General features: G+C 56.6%; 1 protein-coding gene and 1 long non-coding RNA gene across 6 annotated transcripts in view; one reads left to right on the forward strand and one right to left on the reverse strand.

The window, feature by feature from the left end:
- GSE1 (Gse1 coiled-coil protein) overlaps positions 1-25,523 on the forward strand; it is a 413,371-nt gene that overhangs the window by 178,743 nt on the left and 209,105 nt on the right. The window lies entirely within an intron of this gene.
- On the reverse strand, positions 1,370-4,958 carry LOC140629998 (uncharacterized). The gene is made up of 2 exons (XR_012027782.1): positions 4,863-4,958; positions 1,370-2,984 (listed from the first exon to the last, which is right to left on the reverse strand). It is a non-coding gene; the product is annotated as an uncharacterized lncRNA (long non-coding RNA).

A 25,523-nucleotide genomic window follows, 5' to 3' on the forward strand; every position in this document is an offset into this window, starting at 1 on the left:
AGGGCCCTCCCTGGTCCATTGTGACCTTTTTTTTTTAAAAAAAAAAAAAAAGATTTTATTTATTTATTTATTTATTTATTTATTTATTTATTTATTTGGCAGTGAGATAGAGCACAAAGTGGGGGTAATGGCAGAGGGAGAGGGAGAAGAAGGCTCCTCGCTGGGCAGGGAGCCCAACATGGGACTCGATCCCAGGACCCCAGGATCATGACCTGAGCTAAAGGCACACGTTTCACTGACTGAGCCACCCAGGTGCCCCACTGTGACCTCCTCTTAACTACATCTGCAAAGACCCTTTTTCCATCTGAAGTGGCACTCACAGTTTGCAGGTGGACATGAATTTGAGGGGACAATATTCACCCCAGTACGATGGCCCCAGTCACTGTGGCAGGTTGCCATTGGGCCCTGCCAGCATCTGCTCTGCCTGGCCTAGAGCTCACCCACAGAGAAGTCTGTAGAATACTATTGCTTCCGGATCTCTCTGCTCCAAGCTGTTAGCTGGCTATGCCCCTACTCTGGGTATGGGGTTCACACCCCTAGGAACCACTCCCACCCAAGAAGGAAAGGTGGTAGATAAAGACCCCACCGTGTATGTCCATCCCAGGGTCGCCAGCAGGCCCACTCAAGGTGACCCCTTGATGGCTCTCCTCCCTTCTCTTTCTCATGGCTTCACTTCCTCGCTTCCTGCAGTCTGCCCACAAATAAATGTCTAGCACCTAAATCCTTGACTCAGGTTCTGCTTCTGGGGCATCTCAAATTAAGACTGTAAAAGTGGGGACGCCTGGGTGGCTCAGCGGTTGAGCATCTGCCTTTGGCTCAAGGTGTGATCCTGGAGACCCAGGATCAAGTTCCGCGTCAGGCTCCCTGCATGGAGCCTGCTTCTCTCTCTGCCTATGTCTCTGCCTCACTCTCTCTGTGTCATGAATAAATAAGTAAAATCTTAAAAAAAAAAAAAGACTATAAAATAGTAAACATAACAAAACAACCCCGCCATGAGTAACTGAGGCAGTTAACTATTTAATGCCCACAGCAGGCCCCAGGGGCTAAGGGTTGTCAGACTTAGAAAGAAAAACAAAACAGGAGCCCAGTTATATTTTAACATCAGATAAACAAGTGTGTTTTTGTATGGGTATATCCCATGTAATATTTGGGATATACTCATACTTAAAATTATTCTTTGCCTGGGGATGGGGAGGGGCAATGGAGACTGACAGCTGGCAGGTGTGGGGTTTCTTGCTGGGGTGAGGAGTATATTCTAGAATGGACTGTGGTGATAGTTGCTTGGCTCTGTGAGTAGACCAAAAACCATGGAATGGCACACTTTTAAAGGAGTGAATTGTATTGTACAGGAATTGTATCTTACAGAGTGTTATTTTTTTTTACAATTTTTTATTCATTTACTTGAGAGAGAGAGAGAAAGCACATGCAGGGGGAAGGGCAGAGGGAGAAGCAAACTCCCCACTAAGCAGGGAGCCTAATGTGGGACTTGATCCCAGGACCCAGGGATCATGACCCGAGCCAAAGGCAGACAGACGCTTCACCGATGGAGCCACCCAGGCACCCCAGGCTGTTATGTTTTTTAATTATTCACAGTTTATCTGAGATTTAAATTTCAGCGGGCACTCTGTATTTTATGTGGCAACCTTGTTAGGATCCCCAGTTCACAGGTGAGAAGACTGAGGCCCTGCCAGATAGCACAGCCAGGAAGTGGTAGAAGGAGCTGGATCCCAGCCAGGTGATCATCCTGTTAACCTTTAGGGAGCATGGCTTCTGGGAGCCAGCACATCTCCTGGGGACGGAGCCTGAGGCCAGCACGGGAGATGGGGTTCAGGCTGGCTGACCCTGGCCAGGCTGGGAGCCCCTCACAAGGACACCTTCCCGTCCACCCAGACAAAAGCAGCTGAATCCTGGTGTGGCTGGGCCAGAGCCTTGCCTCCTTAGGCTCAGCCTTCTCCTTTTGACAGGACTGAAAGGACTCCTTTTGAAGTCTGGTCAGTGGGAGGAGGATCAGAGCCCAGCAGATGCTGCTGCTGCTGCTGCTGCAGGCTGCGCATGGGGCCTGCGGTCACTGCTTCTGACAGGCCAGCTGCCTCCTGGAGAGACTGAGGCACGTCACCCAGGAGGGAAAGAATGAGTTCACTTCAGCTGCGTCTGAGGGCCCCTGGCTGCAGAGGGCCAGAGGGGAGGCAGTGGTCCTAGTCTCCCTGGGCTGGAGGCCGAGTGACCTGATGTCTGTGATTGATGCATCCCCCCCTTGAATCTTGCTAGCGGTTACGTCTGATGTCACTCAGGCCTGCGCAGTACCTGGCACATAGTAGGTGTTTGTATATGCTGCTGGAATGGACTCCATTCTGGAGCTGAAGGGCTACTGAGGCTGCTGGATGGCATTTACCTCATTTTGCAGAGATGACCCCAGAGGGCCACCTGTCGCTGCCTGAGACAGGTCTGGAAACTTCTGGAACAGCTGTTCTTCAGGCTGTGGCTGATTCACAGTCCCGTGAGGGCTGTCCCATGAGATAGCTGCCAACTCCAGGGCTCCAGTCGTTTTAGGGGTTCTCATCCAAAACCAGGCAGCTCCCCCAGCCTCTTGACTGGGCCTGAGCCGAGGGCTTTGCAGACCCCCACCCCCACCCTCAACCCTCCCCGGGTAAGTGGGTCTCATCGCCGCCAGGGGGCAGCAGGGGCTCGGCCGCCAGTCCTGGGCCCCTTCATCCCTGGTCAGCACCCCCAGCCCTTGGTCCCCATGGGGGACTTCAGGTCACGGTGCAGGCAGCGTGGACCTTCCTGACACTTCTGCTAATCTACCTGAAGCAAAGGAATTAATGACGTACTGCCATCCCTTGCATCAGGCTGACAGTCCTGTCTGCTGGCTGCTGACTCGGGGGTTTTAATTGTTGAGTTTTGCTTCTCTCCCCAGGAGGATGCCGAGTCACCTGGCACAGGAAGCTGGCTGTCAGGTGGTCCAGGAAGGCTCACAAACTTCTCTGAGGGTGGGCAGGAGGGGGAAGAAAGGAGGTCAAGGCCTGAGAAATTAAATGTTCATAAATGTAGGCCCGGCACTCACAAAGTAGGGCAAAGCCATTAGTGCTCATTAAAGTTTAATACCTGTCGGAGCCCCTGCGGCCCCGATGGACACTGCTCTAATTTGATGGGTGTAGAGGGGAATTCTCAAATAATCATGGAAGCTGGGGGCTTGCTTTTGTCTTGTTAACATGAAGAGGACAGGTGGGCTTTGAGCTTCACCTTTAAACCAATGTTTTGTGGGTCCTTGGGTTAACAGTTCTGGGGGGTGGGGGTCTGCCCTTGGGACCGTCCCCACTGCCAGCTTTTTGTGGGGCTGCTGTTTTGTCCAGGACAGCCCTTATGCTCTTCCCCACTCTGTGGGTTCACCTCAACGTTCCAGGCCCTGCCAGCAGCCAGGTGTCCTCTTCCCCTCTGAAAGTCCCCGAGGGGGGTGCAGTATTAGCTCATCTGTCTTAGCTTCAGTGGAAATTCCCTCATCTCTCCCTAGAGCATCTGTTTTCCTATAGCAATGTAAACCTTTCCCATCCTGTTTCCCACTGCCTCCAGAAAGCCAGCCTTCCCTGGGTACCAGGAATAGCCTCTGTGCTGCCCCTAGTTCCGCCAACATACAGTTACTGGGCTCAGCGTGGGCCCAAGCTGAGTACTCTGGAAACTCAACCAAGGGAAGGCTGGAACATCCCTAGAAGGCTTCCTGGAGGAGGTGGCACTTGAATTGGGCCTCAAAAGACATATGGGGGAATCAGCTGGGCATTCTCAGTTGGGGAGGGTGAGCGTGTCGGGAAGGCAGAGGCTCAGGTACATAGTAGAAGGGAGGCTGGGAGTTTGGGGCACAGCCACGGCAACAAGGTGGGAGATGAGCAGGATGGAGGACCTGGGTCAAGTTGGGACAGGCCGTGCACGCCAGGCTGAGAGTTCATTGCTCTGAACCCCTGGTCTGAGAATGGAATGGACCAGAAGAATTGAGGCCTGGGCAGCCAGGGCTTCAGGGCAGTGTGGACTGCAGAGCATGTTACAAAGGAAAGAAAGGAAGAAATTAAGATGAGAACATCCCTACTGTGCGCCAGGCTCTTCCGTGTGGGAAAGGCCCCATGAGTCTCCCCAGTTCACAGGTGGACAAAAAGCATGAGGCCAGTGAGGGAGCCCCATCTGCCCAAGGGTGGAGCAGGAATGCAGAGGGGTGTCTCCAAGCCGGCGGGGCCTGGCCGGGCCGGACACAGGCTGGCGTGTGCACCAGCCGGAGACACCCTCCCAGTGGCCGGTGCCCAGGTCTGCGGCTCGGGCTCCTGGCCGCGCGCCATGCCCAGCCCTCACCGCAGCGGCTCCAGGCCTCCGTTCTCACCAGGGCTCCCAAGAAAACCCTTTGCATCTCTCGGCTCACCCTTAATAAATGCTCCTTCCATCTGTACCTCCGCCCTCCCCTGCCCACACTCTCCAGGGGCCTGCCCAGAACAGCTCCTAAATCATCCGCTGCCTGCCTGCTCCCGGCTTCCTCCTGGCTGCCCGCCGCCCTCCCCGGGCCTCAGCCCCTTTCCCAGGCTGGCCCCGAGCACAGCGAGCCCAGAATAGATCGGGAGAGAGAGGAAAACCGCAAGCACACAGGCCCTGCAGAGGGTTGTCTTGGGGAGTCCCGCAGGACTTGGGGTCGCCCCAGACCGGACCCAGGACCTCCGCCTGGCGCCTGGAGCCTGGAGCTCCTTGTGGCCACTGAGCTCTGAGATACTCCGGGGTTTTTCCTCCTCCTTTCTCTGGAATGTTCTCTCAGATATTAATAGGGCTGTTGAGAGCACCCGCTGAGACCCAGCCTCCCACACCCAGCTCCACGGGTCCTGCTCACTCACAGCTCACTTGCGGCCTGGAGCCCCCTCCGATCCCGGATCCCCGATCCCCAGAGAGGACGGTGGGATGTACACAGCGGCATCCCTCTGCTCCCAGCCTCCCCCCCCATAGCCACCCCCAGCTTTTCTGCGCAGGCTCGGGCTGCGGTGGGGGGGGGGGGTAGTGGGAGGGTAGATCTTGTTTTAAGAGGCAGGAAATAATGGGCCTCGAGCCCCAGGGCAGACAGGCCCCGGCCTGAACCCCAGCCCGGAGCAGATTTGCTGCCGGCCCTGCCAGCTCCCTTCCCGTCGCCCCGTGGCCCCCACTTCCAGCTGCATGCGGGAGCCTGCGGCCGCTGCCAGGGGCCGGCTGCCCACCGCCAGGCGCCAGCTGAGGAAACCAGTTGGCCCAGGGCCCTGGCGGCTCCCTCGGCTCCCCCCACTGGGGAGGGGGAGGCTGTGTGCGGTCCGGGGCGACCAGGCCATTTCCGATGTCTCCCAGGGGGCTCGGGGTGACCGTCTAGGGGCCTCTTGGGAGGGGTCACAGGCCCAGTGGGCACTGGAGGTAGGGGCCATCCTGGGAAGCCACACCTGGAATGCTTTGGCACTGGGGAGCCTGACCACGGGCGGCCACCTGCGACCCCAGAGGCAGAGAAACTCAGATGGCAGCAGGAGGGAGGGAGAATGGGAGCAAGTGATCTGGAGGGGACCCGCTGGCTGAGGGGGTTGCCGAGGAAGTATGGAGTTGGGGGGGAGCAGAGGAGCCAGCACCCCGGACCTTCCTTGGTCCCTGTCCCCTGTGAGTCCTGGGCCCCGGGGTAGGGAGGAGGGAGGCTTGCTTTTGCCTCCAGTCAGTCAGGGACTCCAGTACCCTCTCTGGCCCCATGGCCCCCTCTTCCCAGATGGGGAACTAGATAGCAGCTCAGAGAGGGAGAGTGCTGGACCCAGAGCCACACAGCAAGGCTTGCTGGCCCACAGTCCCAGCCCTGCACAGACACAGACACACACACCCATATACATACGTGCATGTGCGCGCACACACACGCCTCTTGGCACTTGCCCCCTGTTGTGCTGTCCACTCCCACCCCACGGCCAGGTGCCTGGTGTTAGTATCTCCTTACTTCGTCCCTGCCCAGAGCACGTGGTCCCCGTGTCCCGGCTCGTGGAGGGACTAATTCTGGAGACCGAGCCCTCCTCCCAGCTTCTGGAGCTGTCACGTCCGAATTCACGAGGTTCCAAAGTCACCTTCTGGGCAGGGAGCCTAGGTTTCTGACTCAGCCCCTGGGCCTCCCCAGAGCTTCTGGCAGCGCGGGCGGCACCACCTGCCGGCCGAGCAGCCATCTGGCCCCACTCAAGGACACCCATCAGCTTCACACCTTGGGCGTCTTCGCCCCCAGCTTCCCTGGGGAGCTGCTGGCCTTGTGCTGTGGGATTGAAATGACACGGGAAGGGAGCCCCTCCTGCAGGTATGATTTATATTCAGGCATTTCCCCCCTGGGACCCTCCCCCAGCCCTCACAGAAGGAGGCGTGAGGCTTTAAAAGCCCAATAAGCCAAATGAGCCCCGAGAGCTGCCCCCCCCTCACTTACAGTCCCCTTTACAAAATCCCAAGGCCCGGGGCTCCATCCACCCCACAGACCAATTAATTCAGAAGCAACTGGTGGGAGATTCCAAGCCATGATGTATGTTCAAAGCTTCTGGGTGATTCCACATGCCACCCAGGCAAGAAGCTCACAGAGAGCTTCTCGGCATTCTGGGGTGCACCAGAGCCAGGTCTCTGAGGTTCATACCCCAATAATTGACGTTGCCTCTCTGCACTTCGGTGCTCATCTGCAAAATGGGCATGACCATAATCCTGACTCCCATGGATGGTGATGAGGGTTACACGGGTTAACGCACGTGAGAAGCTGAAGTGCCTGCAGGTACATGGGGTGAGAGTGTTAGTAATGTCATTCTTGGTCAGCACAAGAAGCCAGGCAGGGACATGAGAACCCACTCCCTCCCAGGTCAGGAGGCAGGGGCTTGGAGGTGTCCAGGCTGGGTTCAATCTCAGCTCCACTGCTGGCTGTCTTTGAGGAAGTCATGGCATCCCCATCCTTGTGTATAGAGTGGGGACATACCTGCCACCAAAGGCTGTGGCGAGCATAGATCAAGGTAACATGGACCTCAGTGTCCCCAGGTGTAAAATGGGAGAGTAGGCTAGGATTACGGGACCCATTTCAGATTCCTGCAAGTCTGGGGTGGTAGCAAAGAGGGAGAACCAAACTGCTCAGCCTGATGGGATTCCTGTCCAGGGAACATCATCCCTCCCTCATCACTTGGTCCTGCTCAGTGTGTGCGTGTGTGTGCAGGTACGTTTAGATGTGTGTGGACTGTGTGAGAGTGTGCGTATAGACTTGTGTGTGATGAGTGTTGTATGGATGTGTGCCATGTGTGATTCGTGTATGTGCTGTGTGCACAAGTGTTTGTGTGTGTGGTGCCTGCCATATGTAAATACGTGCGTATGTAGATGTACGTAGATGGGTGCACATGTGTGGTATGAGTGTGTGGTGCAGTTAAGTGCTGTGTGTGCATGTATGGGTGTGCAAGCGTGCACACCGGTGTGCACGGACATGCGTGTGCAGCATGGTTGGGACACTCCGGAGTGGCATCAGCCTCAGCTTTGGGCCCTCATGCTCCCAGGGATCCGCCCCGTTCCAAGGCCCTGTGAGGTCTCCCCAGCCCCAAGCCCTGTGCAGCTGCCAGCCACCTTAGCCGGGGCGCACGCCCTCTGGAAAGGTGTGCTTCCCAGGGGGGTTTGGTCCCCAGGCGCTGCAGAGCCTGCCCCATGGCTCAGTGAAATGGTTGATGCATTTATAAAGATTATAGAATAATGCAACCGCTCCTGCACCCCACCTGGCCCAGGAGGAAGGCGTAGTCACCATGGCTGTACCCGACTCAGAGTTTCCCTCTCCCCAAGCCCCACAGGCCCCTGGATAAGCCTTATTGGTTTCCCTAGTTCTCCTGCCTCAGTTTCCTCACTTACAAAGTATACAGTACCAAGTTTGTTAGTTGGCACATATTTACTGAGCACCAGCTAGGTGCTGAACACTGCCCAGGCCTGGGTGACAGACCGACCCCCTGCTCTTATGGGGTGCACATATTCCAGTGAGTTCAGGGAAGAACAAACAAGGAATATGCACAAAGCTCCTAGAATGGGCCCTGCAGGTAGCAAGCACTCTTCCCTCCCGAATCCCATTCTGCTGATTGCTGAAAGATCACTGCTGGCCAGGGGCAGACCCTGGACTGACAGGCCCAGCTCGCGGCTGGGCTCCAGAGGGCTTTGCCCGGGAGCCGCACACACTGTGCGTGGGCCCGGAACCTGTAAGGTCAAACCACTGCAGGCAGCAGGCCCTGAGCAGGCCCAAAGCGAACCCAGGCAGCTTTCTGCAGGGGTCTCGGGTAATGGCCACATTGAGCCACTGGCAGTTAGCAACAGCATAACCAAGCCAGCACCTTGAATAATTAATGCTAATTCTTCAAAAGTCAGGAAAAAAATAGAATATTTACACCAGACATTGCTCTAGCCCTCCCCACTCTGCTGAGGTTTCATCATCAAAGATATGGAAAAACAAGGATTGTGTGTGTGTATGTGTGTGAGATTGTGTATATCTGTGTGTCTATGTGAGTGTGTCTCTGTGTGTTACGTTTATATGTGGGTGGTTATGTGGATCGTGTGATTGTATATATCTGTGTGTGTCTCTATATGGGGTCATATGTCTTGTGTGACTGTGGCTGTATATTTGTGGTTGTATATATCTGTGTCTGTATCTATGTGTGTGTGACTGTGTGTCTATGTATCTATGCATCTGCATGATTGTAGCTGTATGGTTGTGTATCTTGTGTGTGCGTGTGTGCATCTGCGTGCCCACTTACAAGGAGACTCAGCCAACCTGGTTCAAACCATGCAAATATCTGTTTGCAAGAGGAGGCAGCTGGACCTGAGGCCTGATTTGAATATCCAAATTAGCAAGAGTGCAAATCCAGGGCCCCTGCACCCCCTGTAGCCCCAGAGACACCTCCCTCCTAAGATCTCCGTGTGGATTCCAAACTGTGGAGTGTGAATGGAGAGCAGATGGTGCCCAGGACCCAAAGAGCTGGCTTTCTGACCCCCGCCAGGTGGGCACAGTGGTGGGCGGGGGGGGGGGGGGGGGCGGGGGGGGAGAAGAGGAAGCCAGTGGGGACCCCGCCCAGGCAGGAGAGGGACTGAGCCGGATGTCATGCATTATTCAGCAGCTCCTGATTTCACATTACTCTCCCTGATACTTTTACAACCTGTCAGTAAATAAAAAGATTCTACATTATTTATAGAAATGGAGCAGAATTGGCCACGAGGATTTAGTATTGCTATTATTAGAGAGTCCTTGGGACCATCAGGACGGGATGGGGCAGGTGGGCCACTGGGTGGGGTGGGGATTCAGAGATCCTGCGGCCCCAGCTGGAGGGGAGTGCAGTTTGGTTTGCTGACCTCAGAGGGGTACATAGTGACCTTCTTTAGGGCACCTCCCCCAAACACAGGCAGCAGGGAGACCAGCTGGCCCAGAGGCAGGTGGCCATCTACCTGGGTAGCACGCAGGTCCTCCTGGGAAAGAGCATAGCCAGTCCAGGGGCAGGAAGCCACAGCTGTGGCCACAAGGTGGTGGGAGGGATCTACCCAGGTGGGGACCCCCAGAGGCTGCGTGCTGCGTGAGGGGTTGCAGAGCGTGCAAGAGGCTCTGCTCACCAGCTGTTTATGGAGCACCTTCTGTGTACACAAGGCTCCGCACACAGCATCGAGGGCAAGGCGTGCCTCCTGGGAGATTTATCCCATTTCCAGTCCCTTTGTCCTCAAACCGTCAGGCCACGGGTCCAGTTGGGCTTTGGGAATAGCAGCTGCTGACAGTTCAGGGGATGGACGATCCCTGGGGTGGGGTGCCCCACTCTTCATGTTCACAGACACCAAATCCCACCCGAGCACCTCCCCTGGCCAGTCCTTGACGCCTATCTGACACTTCAGCACTTTGCACATGTTGCTGGGGCAGACTGGCAGTCACCCTGCTATCAGAGTGGAGTTTCTCATTCCAGGTTCCACCAGTGCTCCCCCAGAATTTTTAAACTTTGTGCTCGCCGCTCATAAGGCAGCCTAAATGTAATTAATCTGAGCATATTCTTGCATTTCTGGGGCACTTGGGGCCTGCATCTGGGGGCAGTCACATCCACACAGAGCTCACCTGGGGACAATGGGGAGTGCCACACACCAGGGTTCTCAGAACTAGAGCCTGGACACATTGTGGGGCAACCGTTTCCCCACGCGTCCTCCAGTCCCCAACCTGAGAAGCCCTGGCCCAGAGAGGGCAAGAGCTGTATGCCATTTACCTGTAAGCCCAGCGCCCAGAACATACTAGGTGCCCTACTGGCATTGAGTGGGTTGAGGTTACCCATCCCAGTGCAGCTGGCTTTCAGGACCGTGGTATTTCCCAAGCAGAGCCCAGAGATGTTGAGGGGCCCAGGGGTGCAGAGACCTTGGTGGATGGAGTTGGTCAGGGAAGCCAGCCATGCAGGGGAGGCTCAGGTAGACCTGGAAGGAGTGAGCCTGGTTCACAGAGCAAAGGGGCAGCCTCACAAGTGAGCATGAGCCAGTGGGGTGGCCATGCTCGGAGTAGATGCTAGAGATGGGAGCTTGAGCTGCAAAACTGCAGGACAGTGGTTTCCAAAGTAGATGCCACTGGGACTGTCTAGCTGGGTACAGCAGCTAGCTATTGCTGCGTAACAAATTACACCAAAATGTAGTGGCTCCGAGCTCCTCCGTAGGTCAGGAATCTGGTGCCCCAGGACCCTTACAAGCCCAGGTGTCAGCCGGGGCTGCAGGCTCATCTGAAGGACCCCTCACCAGTTCCCTCCTGCATTCATTGGCAGGATTCAGCTCCTCATGGGCTGTTGGACCAAGGGCCTCAGTCCCTTGCTGGATGTTGGCTAGAGGCCTCCCTTGGTTCCTTGCCACATGGCCCTCTCCCATGTGGCAGCCCAGGACACAGCAACCTGCTTTGTGGAAGTGAGCAAGCCAGGAAGGCAGGAGAGCTTGTGCCAGCAGGAGAGGGAAGTTGCTGCCTCCATAAACCAATCTGGGCAGAGATGTCCTAGTTCAGTTTCTATGCTCTGTTCACTAGAGACCAGTCCCTAGGTCCAGCACCCGCTGAAGAGGCCTGAACCCCAGGGGGCAGGCCTGGCAAAGCTGCCCCAACGAAGAGTGTTAAGAGAACAGAGGGTCCTCCAGCCAGTTAACTTTGCAGTGTTAATCTGTGTGCCTTGCGAGCTTTTGGGAGGTGGGGGGGATGAATTTGGCAGTGTTCCCTCAGAGACACCAGCCAGAGGCTCATCGAGGATATAGGGGGGTGGTTCTGTAAGGCACAGGTTGCATGGAGTGAGGTTGGGAGGCTTACCCTTGGCCTCTGTAGGTAGGGGTGTTCAGGAACTGGTTGCAGGGCAGGGCAGGGGGTCATCCCAGTTCCCTGAGATGTCTCCGCTGTGCCCCTAGCCCTGCCTGGGCTCTGGCTGCCGTGAAGTGAGAAGCACAGCTGGGCAGACCCGGTGCCCTTGCAGATCCAGGAGCTTTCTGGGGGGCTGGCCCAGGGTAGAGTGCCAGGATGCTTGTGAGGATGCCACCCCACTGGCCTGCCTGGCGCTCTGGTCAGCAGGGCCAGCTCCACCATTACTGGGTCCAGGTGCAAAATGAAAGCCCATCCACCCTTCCCACGTACCTGCCACCCAAGCCACGGCAGGAGGGCCACTCCTGAGGGTGGGCCACAGCCCCAGGATGTGCCCAGTGCCTGGGTGGCGGTGGGTAAGGAGGACCATGGGGGGAGGTGATGACAGCCTTCCCCCACCATCCACAGCCTGGCTGCTGTGCTGGGGGCAGGGAGGGCAGCCGTGGGAGTGGGGCCCCTGCTGGGCCAAGGCTTCAAGTCCCCACTCCAGTACCTGCCGTTGTCGCTTCAGAGCCCACTCACAAGTCACCAGTTCACAGACAAAGTGATCAGGGGTGAGTACAGAGCCCGTATTTGTGGGTGGGACGCAGGCCTGTGTTCGAGTCCTGGGGTGGCCGCAACAAGCCATCACAAAGTCCATAGTGTAATCCCAGGGATGGCACAACACAAGGGATGTTTATTCAGACAGTTTAGGAGGCCAGAAGGCCAAATTCCATGTCACTGGGCTGAAACCAAAGTGTGGGCAGGCCCTGCTCCTCCGGGGCCCTGGGGTACCCGTTCCCGGCCTCTTGCAGCCTCGGATGGGACCAGCATGGCTCAGCTCGTGCCCCCCGCCCCCCGACCCCGGCCTTCCAGGCCAGCATCTTCCAGCCTGTGCTCCGCTCTGCATGGTCTTCTCCCGTGTGTGTCAGAGCTCCCGCTGCCTCCCTCTTAAAAGGATGCATGTGATTGCATTTTGGATGATCCAAGCTAATCCCCCTAATTCATAGCCTTAACTTCATCATACCTGCAGACTCCTTTTTTTTTTTTTTCCTCTGTGTGGTAACATATTCTAAGTTCCAGGGCCTTGGACAGGGACATCTTTGGGGCCTGTATTCAGCCCTGTGTGACTGCTCTGGCCACACGCTCATGAAGCCAGTCCTGGCATTTGTTCAGATGCAGGTTACAAAGCCGAACCTTTGACCTACGTGTATGAAGTCAAGTTTCTGCTCACAGAAGTCCCGGCTTCTGGAAGGTTCCATGCTGCTGCTGCTGCCAGGAACCCACAGGGAACAGCCCTGTTGCTTCCTGGTTGACCCGTGGGTCAAAGTGCTTGTTCCTGTTTGAAAGCCCTTGTGTTTCCATGCACGCTGCCAACCCAGTGTGACACTTAGAGGCTGTCATGCTTCAGCGGGTAGCTGGACCCTTGCCCTGGCCCCTGGAGTGCAGGTTCAGGCCTGGGATCTGCACGGTAGCAAACACCGCAGGAACGCTTGCTGCTCCACCCTAGGCAGGAGCCCTAGTCTTCCCAGCCCTCCACAGAGGGAAGTTGAGGCAGGGAGACCACAGGACTCGTGTGTCCTGAAACAGATCATGCTCAAGATAGCCAGGGTATGGGAAACAAGGTGTCTCTTGGGGGTTGGGGAAATGGGGATGTGAGCAGCTCCAAGGGCTTCTCCCGTGGAGGAGCAAGGGTATCCCTGGGCCCTCAGATGGGATGTTGCTAAAGGCACGAAGATTGGGATGCCTGGGTGGTTCAGCGGTTGAGCATCTGCCTTCAGCTCGGGTCATGACCCCAGGGTCCTGGGATAGAGTCCCACATCAGGCTCCCCACAGGGAGCCTGTTTCTCCCCTTGCCTATGTCTCTGCCTCTCTCTGTGTGTCTCTCATGAATAAATAAATAAAATCTTTTCAAAAAAATAAAGACAGGAAGATTGATGTCACCACTTCCCCAGCTGTCATTCCCAAGGACAGCAGCCCACTCTTCCGGTTGAGTTTGGACCGCTATCTTTAATTGTTAGCATTAACAACATCTGGTGCCAGGTCAATGGTGCCCCTTGGGTCCCTGCGGGCCCCAAACTTCCTCGAGCCCATGTCTGCACAATCGCTTTTCACACACACTTCCAAAAGATGTGTACTTACACATGAGGTACATGTGCTGCTGTTCTCACAGGCCGTGGGCCCTATAAAACTAACCCCAGAAGAGCAATTCAGAAAGGATTCAGATACCAGAATACCGTGGAGGGTATGCGTGCTCCCTGGCCCACCCTCATGTTTGAGACCACTGTTCCAGGGGTGAGACGTCAGACCAGATACAGGGCAGGGAGGGGCCCGTTTATGGGACTTATGCAGTGAGAACAGACCCTTTATTGCCAAACAACTGGGACAGTCAAGTGTTTCTCAAACTTTTTTTTTTTTTTTTTTAAGATTTTATGTATTTATGTTATTTTAGAGAGAGATGATGTGCGCACGAGTCAGGGGAAGAACAGGGGGGGAGAGAGAATCTCAAGCAGATTCCTTGCTGAGCACAGTGCCCTATGCAGGGCTCAATCTCATGACCCTGAGATCACCACTTGAGCTGATACCAAGAGTGGGATGCTTAAAGGGACTGAGCCACCCAGCCGCCCCTGTTTCTCAGACTTTTAGGTTCTGCAGCCCACCATGTGGCTTTTATGCTTTATATCAGGACTCAGGCCCCGTGTGCACGGATGGGCCCCTGAAACAATGCTCCACGGGCTCTGGTATTTTCCGTCGTGTTTTGTACCGTGGGGAAAAGTCTTAGCCCATTCACAGAAGGGCTTTGCAAAACTCTCCCCGGGCCTCACCGTGGCGGTGAGAGCAGCAGCGGTGTGTGAGGGCTGAGGGCTCGGTGCCACGGGGCTTCGGTGCAGAGAGAAATTGTTGTCAATCAGATATGCAGACACATCAGCGCAGCTTAATTGTCATACGTGGGGATCTTATCTCTCCAACCATCGGTGCCCCGAAGAGAAGGTGAAATGTCCTCGGGGCCACCCAGGACCCAGAACACAGGGACTGCCAAATAAGGTAGCAACGTGAGCAGATGGACACGTGAATGGCTGCGTCACGAACCCAGGCTGGAGCCAGCAGGTGCCCGCCCCACGCGGAGGCAGAAGGCCAACCCCGGCCCTGAGCAAACGCCTCCCCGGCAGGCGGCCTCCGTCGACCCCCTGTCATTGGGATCTGCTGTTTGAAAGAAGATTCATTCCCTTTGCCACCTCTGAACCCGCAGGAGCGCCAGGGAGAGTGGGAGGCGAGGCCCGCGTTGGCCTCCAGAACTTATCGGTTTGCTCCCTTGTCCTGAGATGCTTGCTGCCAGCCTGGCAGTGACAGTTTTATTGGCAGGCGGGCCTGCTAGAAGGATTGTAGGCTATTTACAGTGTTGAGGCCATGGCTTTGCGAGGAGACAGTTAACATAAATTCACATGATGGATCCGTTATCACTTCATTGAACTTGTGGCGGACCCATCGAAGGCCGAGCAATAACACACTGTTTCCTGGGTTTGCACAGCCCTGGGATACATTAAATACACTTTATTTATGGCTCACCACCGCTGCACTGTGGGCAGGAGAATGCAGCTTTTGCAACTACCGTCTAATTTTATGATGAGCATTAAAGCCGGGCCTATAATTTGCACCTTTTTATTCATTAGACAGTGGTGCAGCCATAAGTCAGAAAGGCCCAGGGATTTAGATGCAGATCCAGAAGATAAACTATTGACAAGCCAGATGTATTTTTACATTAGAGCGCCTTTACAATAGTTTATGTTGAGAGTGGAATATAAATTGCGTTATTAAATATGAACCGCTCTTGCAACCGGGGCTTGCCGGCGGATGGAGGGAGGGGGCTCAGAGCCCGGCACCGGGAGGGGCCGCCTAATTTCTCAAGGTTGAATGTGTAATTCTGCTCCGTGGGGGTTTTTTTCTGCTCAGACCCCACGTGGGAGCGAACGGTGTGACGGTGTGGAGGGAGCAGGGGCGGCTGACTCACCTCTGAGTGGGTGGAAGTCTGGGCTCTGCTTTCAGCTTGGCTCCCTCCAGGAGGGAGGGCTCGCTCAGCTGCCGGGCCAGGAGGGCACATGTCCACTTGCTCTCCAGAGGGATCCTGGGTTGATGGCCGTGATGTATGTTACCTTGCTCACCTGCAGGATGTTCCTCAGAATCTTTCTGGACATTCATTCCAGCAGCCTGTGGGCTTCCTGGAAAGGCGTTTGGCGGGTATTTGAGGGCTACTGGCACCCGAGCTTTGATGGATCCCTGGTTTCCTGGTCCTGGACCGGCCTGGAGGCCCCAGAACTTGCTCTAGCCCAGGGCTTCTCAATCCTGCTGCTATTGACCATTTGGGCTGAGCCGTGCTCTGTGAGAGCTGTCCTGGGCGCTGTAGGATGTCAAGCAGATGTCAAGCAGCACCCCTGGCTTCCACCCACCCGATTAGCACCCATGCCCCCAGCTGTGGTGAAACCAAAACTGTGTCTTGGGTCAGCCAGTGAGGTCTCCTGTGGGGCGGCTGCACGTAGTATCTGAAGACCTGAGTTCAAGATGAAGCTCAGCCGCTTGACACCTCCATGACTTTGACTTGCCTCTGCGTCTTCACCTACAAAAGGCCAGGGTCGAAGTGCTGGGTTTCTGACTTCTTGGGCTCTGGGCTCCTGTGGTTCTGGGAGGGCTGGCACAGGTGTGTGAGGATGGCCACACGATTCCCACCCTCAGTGCTGGCTCAGTCTGTCTCTGTGAGTTTGTCAGCACAGGTCCCCCTGTGCCGAGGCCACCTGCAGCCCTACTCTCAGGTGGCATTCTTAGAAGGCTGGACCCGAGTCCAGCGGGATGGATGGGGCTCCGGGTCCCGATATTCAGGGGTTCCACAAGGCTAGTTTGGGTTCTCAAATGCCCGCATCGTCAGCAGTCCCTGGAGGGTGTGTTAAAATCTGTGTTGCCCAGCCCCACTCCAGCCTTTCTGACTCAGCGGGTCTGGGTGGGGCTGCAGAATCACTGGGACCAGAAAAAGCCAGGGTGAGTGAGGCAGGACTGCTGGAAATGGGTCGGGCAGGAATCTGCTGGGCTGCGTGAAGCAGGTTGACAGCAAACACGTAGAGGTGGTGTGACGGGATGGAAGCTGCAGGCTCAGGGCCCTGGGGCTATGCCAGGCTGCCCCTGACCAACGGCTCCACACAGCTTGCTCACTGCCTCTCCCAGACGCTGGTCCTCTCAACTCCATCCTTTTGCCCAGTGTCCCTCTTGGCCGCCCATCCAGATGGGCACTTAGCACAAGCCCCACCTCCTCCAGGAAGCCCATTCTGACTGCTTGAAACTGCCAGCGCAGACAAGCCCCCACTGTCTGTGGGATGCTGGGGACGGGCACCAGGGAGGATGTGGTGCAGACCTGAAAGGATGGACAGCCCCTTCGCCGCTCCTTCCAGGCCCTTGACCCAGGGTGCCCTGGCACTGTTGGGAAGAATAGACTGAGGTACGCAAGGACAGCAGTGGGGTCATTGCTGCAGCAAGCAGAGCACAACGTGGTGGCTTGAAGCACCAGGGCAATGGCTTTGGAGAGGAGGATCAGATTTGGGCTACATTTGGAATTTCAGAATTTGGGCCGCATTTCAGAATTTGCTGGCAGGTCGGACGGGGACACCAGGGATGGAGGGAAGAAAAGACCATGGAGGTTTTGATTTGAGCCACTGGAAGGACAGCATTGCCAAGGAATGGTTTTGGGAGAAGGAGAGGAACCCCGTCCTGGCCTTGTTAAGAGATGCCGCTAGACTCCAAGGGGAGATCCAACTGGCAGTTGGCATTTGAGTCTGGAGCTCTGAATGTGGGTGTCCTTAGCACACAGATGGTGCATGAGGCTGGGAGCCTGGTGGAGGCACCTGGGAGTGAGGGGTGATCTGGGGGCACCGAGGCCTGGGGTGTGCTGACCCTGGTCCGTGCAGGGCCAGCAGCGAGGGTGCATGGGCCCTGCCCTGGGGCCGGCTCTCACCATGGAGGGTGCAGTGGACCACATCAGGAGACCCCCTCTAGGGATCCCTGGGTGGCGCAGCGGTTTGGCGCCTGCCTTTGGCCCAGGGCGCGGTCCTGGAGACCTGGGATCGAATCCCATGTCGGGCTCCCGGTGCATGGAGCCTGCTTCTCCCTCTGCCTGTGTCTCTGCCTCTCTCTCTCTCACTGTGTGCCTATCATAAATAAATAAAAGTTAAAAAAAAAAAAAAAAAAGGAGACCCCCTCTAGAGTGGCAGTCAAGGGTTTAGGAAGGGACTGTGTTTCCCTTGCCTATGGTGTAGGCTCCTCAGCCTTGAATGCCTGCTGACACCACCTGGGGGATGCTAACACCCCCCTCCCTGATGCCCAGGCCCCACCCCAGAAATCCTGATAGAAGAGATCTGTGTGGGGATTGCGTAGGGGCAGTTTTGAGAGCCCCCAAGTGATGGGAACATGCAGCCAGGGCTGAGAACTGCTGGGAGACCCAGCTGGGACTCTTTGATCGTTCCTTCTGCTGGCAGTTGTCATAGGCCTGTGAAGTGCCCAGTGATGCTCCTGGACCAGAACCTCAGAACTTTGTTTGGAAATAGCGTCTTTGCAGATATAGTTGGTTAAGATGGGTCATACTGAACTGGTATAAAGCCTTCAACCCAACCCAAGCGTCCCTATAAGAAGGCCTTGCAAAGTGGCCAAGGGTGCAGGCAGCCCTCAGAGCTGGAAGAAGCAGGAAGGATCCTTCTAGAGCCTTTAGAGGGAGTGGCCCTGCCAATGCTTTGATCTTGGACTTGTGGCCCCCAGACTGTGGGAGAATGCACCTCTGGTTGTGTAAGTCACCCGGTTTATGGCACGTTGTTAGGACAGCCGCAGGAAACGCATGGGGCCAGGCGGCTTCTGATTCTCCCCTTGTTTCATCCTCCCCCGCACTTCACCTCAAAGGGAGCAGAGAGAGCACATGCCCCAGTGCCATGATCCCAGATTGTCCCAAGGCTGCCACGCTGCACCTGTGTTCTCTGGCCCCACGTGGGCCTGCGTGCCCTCTGCGTCCCACCCGCTCTGGCTGACTGCGGCTGGCTGAACCGGCCATGGGGGTGCCTGCCCATCACCCGGCCTCGCCAAGCCTGGGAGCTAATGATGCTCACCTGTGCGCTACCAGCGGTTCAGGGTAGGTGGCTTCCAGTTGTCCTGGGGGGGGGGTAGGCTCACCTCCAGGACCCCCCAGAGAGCATGGGGAGCATCCTTGAGCGGCAGTGTCCTGAGCCTCCACAAGGGGGCGCCACGCAGGTCCAGCGGCTGCCCCTGTGTGCCCGCCGTGTGAGACCCTCTGCGCCTCCTGCCCTGCCATGCCGGACATGTCTCCTGACCCGCTCGGCCTCAGTTTCCTGTTCTGTCAAGCAAATAACAGTGCCTACTCAAGGGTCGTCGGGAGGCTTACACTTAACACGTGTAGTGTTTAGAGCACACCCAGCAGGCAGTGAGTGCAGGGAAGCATTTGTGAAATAAACTCTGCAAGGAGAACCGGGCAGGTGGGGGTGCAGGCAGGGGCCCCCTTGTGGGTCCCCCAGCCTTCTGGGTCCAGGATGGGGCATCTGAGGGCTCTCTCTGGCTTTGGCCCCAGACCATGGGAGGCTAGGGAGGATGGGGGCCCAGGGCATCCACCAGGTGCCTGTTCTCCACAGGTCACCCCAGTGCCCTGTCTCACCCAGCTCTGGATGATGTACCCCACAAAGGAGCACAGCAAATAAGGCATTGACTCCCCTGTCACTCAACGAGGAGTAAGCAAGCTGAGGCCCAGAGATGGGGGCGCTGCCTGAGGTTCCCAATCCACCAGCCGGGCAATGTTCCCTCCATCCCATCTCATTTAATTCTTGTCTGTGGCAGCCTCTGCTCTGGGGTGTGTGATCTCCCCACCGTATGGCTGATGGCCCCAAGGCCCAAGGAAGCTCACAGGCCCAGGTCTCAGAGGTAGTGGGGTGGAGAGCTGGGTCACACAGCAGCCCCCAGCTAGCTGGTCACTGAGTCATTCAAGGCAGCTGGGCTGCTCCTAACTGGGAAGGCAGGTTTCCTGAACTCTCTGCTGCTCTTTCTGCAGAGCTGTCCTTGTGAACGGGTTCAGGCTGCTTATGTGTGTGTGTGGGTTCAATCTGCTTATGTGTGTGCGCACACACATGTGGGCGTGTGCAAAGGGTGACTGCTGCAGTGTATCACTCTTTATACTGTCTGCTTCTCCAGAGCTGGAGGCAGAGGCTAGCTGTATCTCTGTGCTTGGTAGTTTCTCTGAGTTCCCCCCGGGGTGCCCTCGAGTGCCCTGACTCAAGGGCTTTCTTCCTCAAAGAACCATGTTATTCACTGAGGGCTCCCCTGGGCGACATCCTGCTCTACCCCTCCCACCCTCAAACCCCACCGCACCCCCACGAGGCCGGCATTTTTCTCATCCCTGCTGAACACCTCTAGGGGACACTCTTCTGGGAAAGGCACAGAACTGACCGTTCCTGGTTACAGGGACGAACCAGTATGGGAAGCTGGGTCTGGACCCATCTGTGGACCCGGGCATCCCATGGTCCCCCCAGGCTCACCCACCGCGGCCCCCGCCACCCCCATCCGGGGCTGTGATGCAGCAGCAGCTTCTTCTAATGGGTTAAGTGACTTTGCTCCAGACACAATCCCGTTTACATTATCGGCATGAATAAAAGATGAAATCCGCGGGGGTGACTGTCAGGCTCCTCCTGCGCTCAGCTCCCGGCAGCACTGACAGTAAGAGGCTCTGTGGGGAAGAGGCTGGGGCGCCCCCACCAAGCCACTAAATGAAGGATGTCAGCTTGCTCCCAGGGAGGCCCAGCAGGTGGGGGAGGCCTGGTGGGAAGCAATGAGGAAGGAGAGGCGGGAGGAGCACTGGGCTGGGAGTCCGGACCCATGGCACAAATATTTATTGAACAGCCATTCTGTGCCCAGTGCTGCTCTGGCCAAAAGAATAAAATCTTAAAAAGGGCAGATAAGGATTTTGCCCTCAAAGGGGGATGAATAGAAAATAAACATGTGCACACAGTCATACATGACACAGGCAGGGGGTGATCAGATCTTTGAAAATAGTGAAGCCAGGAGAGGATAGGAAAGAGGCAGGTAGGGCTGATGTCGCAGGATATGACATTATGGCCTGAAGCGGGTGAGGAGGCAGGAGGCACTATAGGTGCAAAGGCCCTGAGGTAGGCATGCGCTTGGGGTGCATTCCAGGCTGGAGGGTGGGTGGGGCTGTGGAGGAGCTGGGGCAGGTCATCCAGTGCGTTGGCAGGTCATCCTGCTGCTCAGGACTTGGGTCTCTTTGCTGAGTGGAGTGGGAAAGAGCCTTTCGGGTTCCCCCGTGGATGGAGCACTGCTCCCCTAGGATTGGACTCGGTGGACCCAGACAGACAGGCATCGGAGGAGCAGCTGCTGGAGCCCACTGGCTGCTCATTAACCAGGCCTGGCCACTCCGGGCTCCAGCGGGGCAGGGCAGGGCACCCTGCTCTCCTACCTGGCTGCTTTATCTTGGCAACAGATTGCACAAACCCCAGAGCTAATATTGAACTTGCCTGGATTTTAAATAGCAGTTGTAAACACCACTGCTCCCAGCCCCTGGCCCTCTGATCCCTGCCTGAGGAGGGCATTCAGGTGCCACTGGCCCCAGGCACTGCCTGGGCAAACATTGCAGAGGGCAAGGGGGCAGAGTCAGTTCCCCAGGAACCAGAATCGGAATCATCTGATCTGTGCCTGAGAAGCGAAGGTGTCCCCTCACCTTCTGGGCTGGAAATGACCAGAGGGACCCCTCTCTGCGGAAAGGGACAAAGGTCCCAGACAGGCTCGGGAGCCATTTCCAGCCCCGCGGTGAGCAGCTGCAGCCAGGCCTTTGCCTTCCCGGGTGCCTGCTCCCAGAGGCCAGGCGCTGGAGTCAAGCCCCCCGTGGGATGCCCAGCCGGCCCCACCCTGACCTGGGGTTCCAGGCCTGGGCCGCTGTTCCTGAAGCTGTCCCTTAGGACCCCGGGAGAACTCCTGAGATCACCCCCAGGCAGAGCCCCACCTGCACTGGTCACCATCCCGTCAGCCCAGGGGGGCCCGGCCTCGCACACGCTGATGGGGCACTGCTGTGCCCTGGACAGGCCAGGGGTTGAGAGGGCTTGGAACGAAGGAGAAAGTAAATGAGGGCAGGGGACAGGGTGCTGGGAGGGGAGAGGTGGCATCTACCCCCCGCCAAGCCACTGCACCTGCTGGAGAGCGTGCGCCTCCATGTCACTCCTCTGGGCCACCCCCAACCTTCTCCAGCCCTTCCTCCTGCATGCGGAGCTCTCCCCCGGGGCCTGCTTCCTGGCCCAGCTCACAGGGGAGGCCCTGCAGCCCCTCATCATCGGATTTCTCGAGGGGGGGTGCTTTGAGCATCTGCCGCCCTCACAGGGGGGCCGGCCTGAGGACATCCCCGGAGATGGAGCGTCCTGCCTAATTGCTGTCCAGGCAGAGGCCCTAGGGAGGCCAGAGCCCCCACGCCTCAGTGCTCTGAGTCCAGACACCAGCATGCTCTTTGGAGCTGTTGCTTATTCAGATGGAGAACATTCTGGGGTCTCTTGAAGGAGCCAGAAAGGCAGCTCTTGTCTCCCTGGTAACGACAAGCCCGGTTCACCCATTCGCACATTCATTCGTTCACTTAATCAGTCATTCATTCAGGGAAGACTTATGTTCCCCTGTGTGTTCTCAGCGACAGGACAGAGAGGAGACATCCCCCTGCCCCCCTCCCCACCCCATCGCACCTCGCAGGGGCCAGGGCCAGGTGTTCCTGTGGGAAGTCAGGGCTCGAGATGCAGAGTCACGGTTGTTCTCCCAGATAGTTTACCTGTTTACCCACAGGCCTGCCTCCCACCAGGGATGGGAGTTTCCTGGAGAGAGGCCAGGCCTTCCCGCAGCAGCTTGCTTGGGTCCAGGCCACAGGATGAGAGTATGTCAATATTTTAACAACTGGTCCAGCTGGACTAGTTGGTACAAGCCACACGTTGACCCGCCAGCCAGTGGGATCCACCTGCGTCATGCAGTCTGGTGCTCGCCTACCTCTGCAAAGCCGGAGGCCGGCCTCCAGTGTTGGGGCACCCCCCCGCCGCGCCGCTTCCGTCCCTCTGCCTTCTCTCACAGCCCTCCAGGATCTTGCTTAAATACTTTAAAACAATCTAAAAGTAATTATCACGAACAGGCTGCTTGGGAACACCTGCTCCATCCGTCCCTCGGAATCACTAATGCGCCTGCACTGAGCGCTGACAGGCATCGGGCTCCCTGCGCGTCCCGAGTCGCCAGATGCTCCCGCGCCACGGCGCCCCCCTCGCCCCCCGCCACGTGGCACGGCGAGGGCCGCCCGAGCCCGTGTTCCTAGCACAGCTGTCACTTACAGCGATCAGTAGGAAAATCATCACCCCACGAAGTCATACATATGGAACATCATATTTGCAGAATATTTATTTTAACATGTGTCAGGGCCTCCTCGGGCTGCAGCAGAGCCTCTGCCTCGCATACAGGCAGCTGCGGTGGGGCTTTCATCCCAGAAGACGGCAGGGCGGGCAGAGGGCCGGGTGGGTGGCAACACTGGGGGGTAGAGGGGCCGGGCCGGGGACCCCGGCCACACACCCCGTGCTCCCGGCAGCCCTCCTGTGGCGCTCAGGGTGGGGGCCTGGCGGTGCCCGTGTCCCCGGCTGCCCCCGCGTGGCAACAGCTGTTGAACAGCTGCCTGTTCTGTGCCATCTCAGCCAGGGGCCAGAGAGGAAAAACCGTGTGAGGTATTTCAACAAGGAGAACTTAATGCAGGGCATTGGTGGAACAGGTGCCGGGGGACTGAAAAAGCAGAGGGAGGACACACAGGTAACAGAGAGATAGGTCTTGCAGGAAGCAGTACCCGCCCAGGGTCAGGAGGCAGCCATGGAGCTGGGAACCAGACCTCAGAGGAAAGGTGTTTCTGGGCTGGTGCTGGGGGCGTGCGGAGAAGACAAGCTGGCACCAAGAACCACCAGGGTGGTGAGCTCATGAGCAAACCTCATGGCAGCAAAGGGGCACAGTGTCTGCCTGGGAACCCTGGGCTGAGCAGCAGGTTGCACACCTGGGAGACGCTGCCACCCCACCCCACCCTCTGAGGCTCACCAGGCCACCTGCCCTTCCCACCTTCCTAAAATCATAGCACATGTCAAGCTGTGCTGGGCAGTTTTAACTCGCTGGCCTCTTACTACTAGGACAGAGCAATTTGGTTCCGGAATTTCAGATGGAGAGATTGAGGCTGAGAGGTCAAATGACTTACCTTGGTCAAGAATCCACAGCAAGAGGCAAGTAGGAATCTGAACTTCCTGTACTGCTACCTCCTCAGGCTCATATAGATAATATCTTACAGATACATACCTACTTCTAGATAGGGGAACTGAGGCATGGAGAGTTGGCAGGACCAGGACTCAGACTTCAGACAGTCCTCCTCCAGAATCTATGCTTTCAGTCACCACCCTAAGAATTTGTGGGAAATGGATGGATGGATGGATGGATGGATGGGTAATGGATGGATGGTTAGAAGGACAGATGGATGGATGAAGGACAGATGGATGGATGGCTGGCTAGAAGGACAGATGGGTGGATGTATAATGGATGGATGGATGGATGGATGGTTGGAAGGACAGATGGATGGATGATGGATAGATGGTTGGAAGGATGAATGAGCAAGAGAAAAATACTTCCTTGTCCTGAGGTATGTGTGGTCACTGGAAGTTACTGAACTCACCCTGCTTAGCCCACTTCAGGTGGCTCAAATAACCTCGACTTTTAGTGAGAAGTGCTTGAAGTAGAGGCTGGGGAAAGCAAGGCAGATGTAGGCTGTGTCCCACACATCTTGATTTGAATCCTACTGGAGCCTCAGTGTGCTCACCTGGGAAATGGAGCCAGGAGGCTGTGTACCCCATCTCATCCCTGCCTGTGAGCCAAGACCTCATGAGAGGAATGGGCTTGATGTTTGTTTCTGTGCCCATATGTCGCACACCCACAGCTCTAAGCCCACATCCACACACAAGACACACAGAGACCCGAGCACACACATACACCCAATATGCTGCATAACTTCCAAACACACAAGGGAGCGGCAGACATCTGTGGGTACCCACATTCCTGCAAAATATACGTGTAAGCAAAACACACAGAGCCACACACATGGAGATGCCACCCTGGACACACACACCTTCCCAAAACGCACGACTCCGGCCCAGAACATGCGTCTGGGACACCTTCAGAGAATGCCCCATAGTGCCAGATGCCCATGATCACATTCTGTCACAGGTGTGTGCACACCACAGCACACGTGCCAGCACATGACGCAGCTGTGCTGCACAGCCAGAGCACAGGGGAAGCCCCAGAGGGACCAGGCGGTGCTTGGCCAGGAAAGGGAAACAATCTCTCCTGGAAGCTGTGACACAAGGAGCCAAAGACCCTTTACTTATCCATGTAGGGCTCTGGTGGCAATGGGTGGGCAGGGGGCAGCTTGTTTCATGTGACAAGTGGGAATCTATAATGGGGTACAACATGTCCGTCCTTGCTCAGAACCTGCCCGTGACTCACATGTCACTGGGGCAAAGCCAGAGTCCTTACTTTGGTCTCGCCGCCTAGTGTGATCTGTCCTGTAACCTCAACCCCATTGCCTCCCTATCCTCATCTCCTCCCACACTCTGCCTTGCTTGCTCTCCTCCAGGCACACTGGCCTCCTTCCTGTGCCTTAGACATGCCCCAGGGCCTTTGCACTTGCTGTTTCTGCTGCCCTGAACACCCTTCCCACTCACATGCATTTGTGTGATCCCTAGCCTCCCTTCCTTTCACAGCTTTGGTACAGCTTTGGTGAGACCTCCCTCCCTCCCTCCCTCCTTCCCTCCCTTCCTCCCTCGGGCTCTCTATTTACCTTACCTCCTCTGTTTTTCTCCAGAGCTCTGCATCATAGCTGACACATGCACGGATGTGTATATTTACTTATTAGCTGTCTCCCCAGTGGACGGTCTGCTCCACCAGGGACATGTTCTGCTCAGGGCATTATTCCCAGGGCAGTGAATGGGGCCTGACCCAGGGCAGCTGCCTGACCAGGGCAGGTCCACAGTATGAGCTGTGGAGTGTGAGTGAATGTTGGTGGATCTCATTCATTGTTCTGTCTCCTCCACGACTAGATTAGGGGCTCAGCCTGAGCCCAGCT

Source organism: Canis lupus, chromosome 3, assembly GCF_048164855.1.
Source record: "Canis lupus baileyi chromosome 3, mCanLup2.hap1, whole genome shotgun sequence".
NCBI classification, from domain to species: Eukaryota; Metazoa; Chordata; class Mammalia; order Carnivora; family Canidae; genus Canis; species Canis lupus.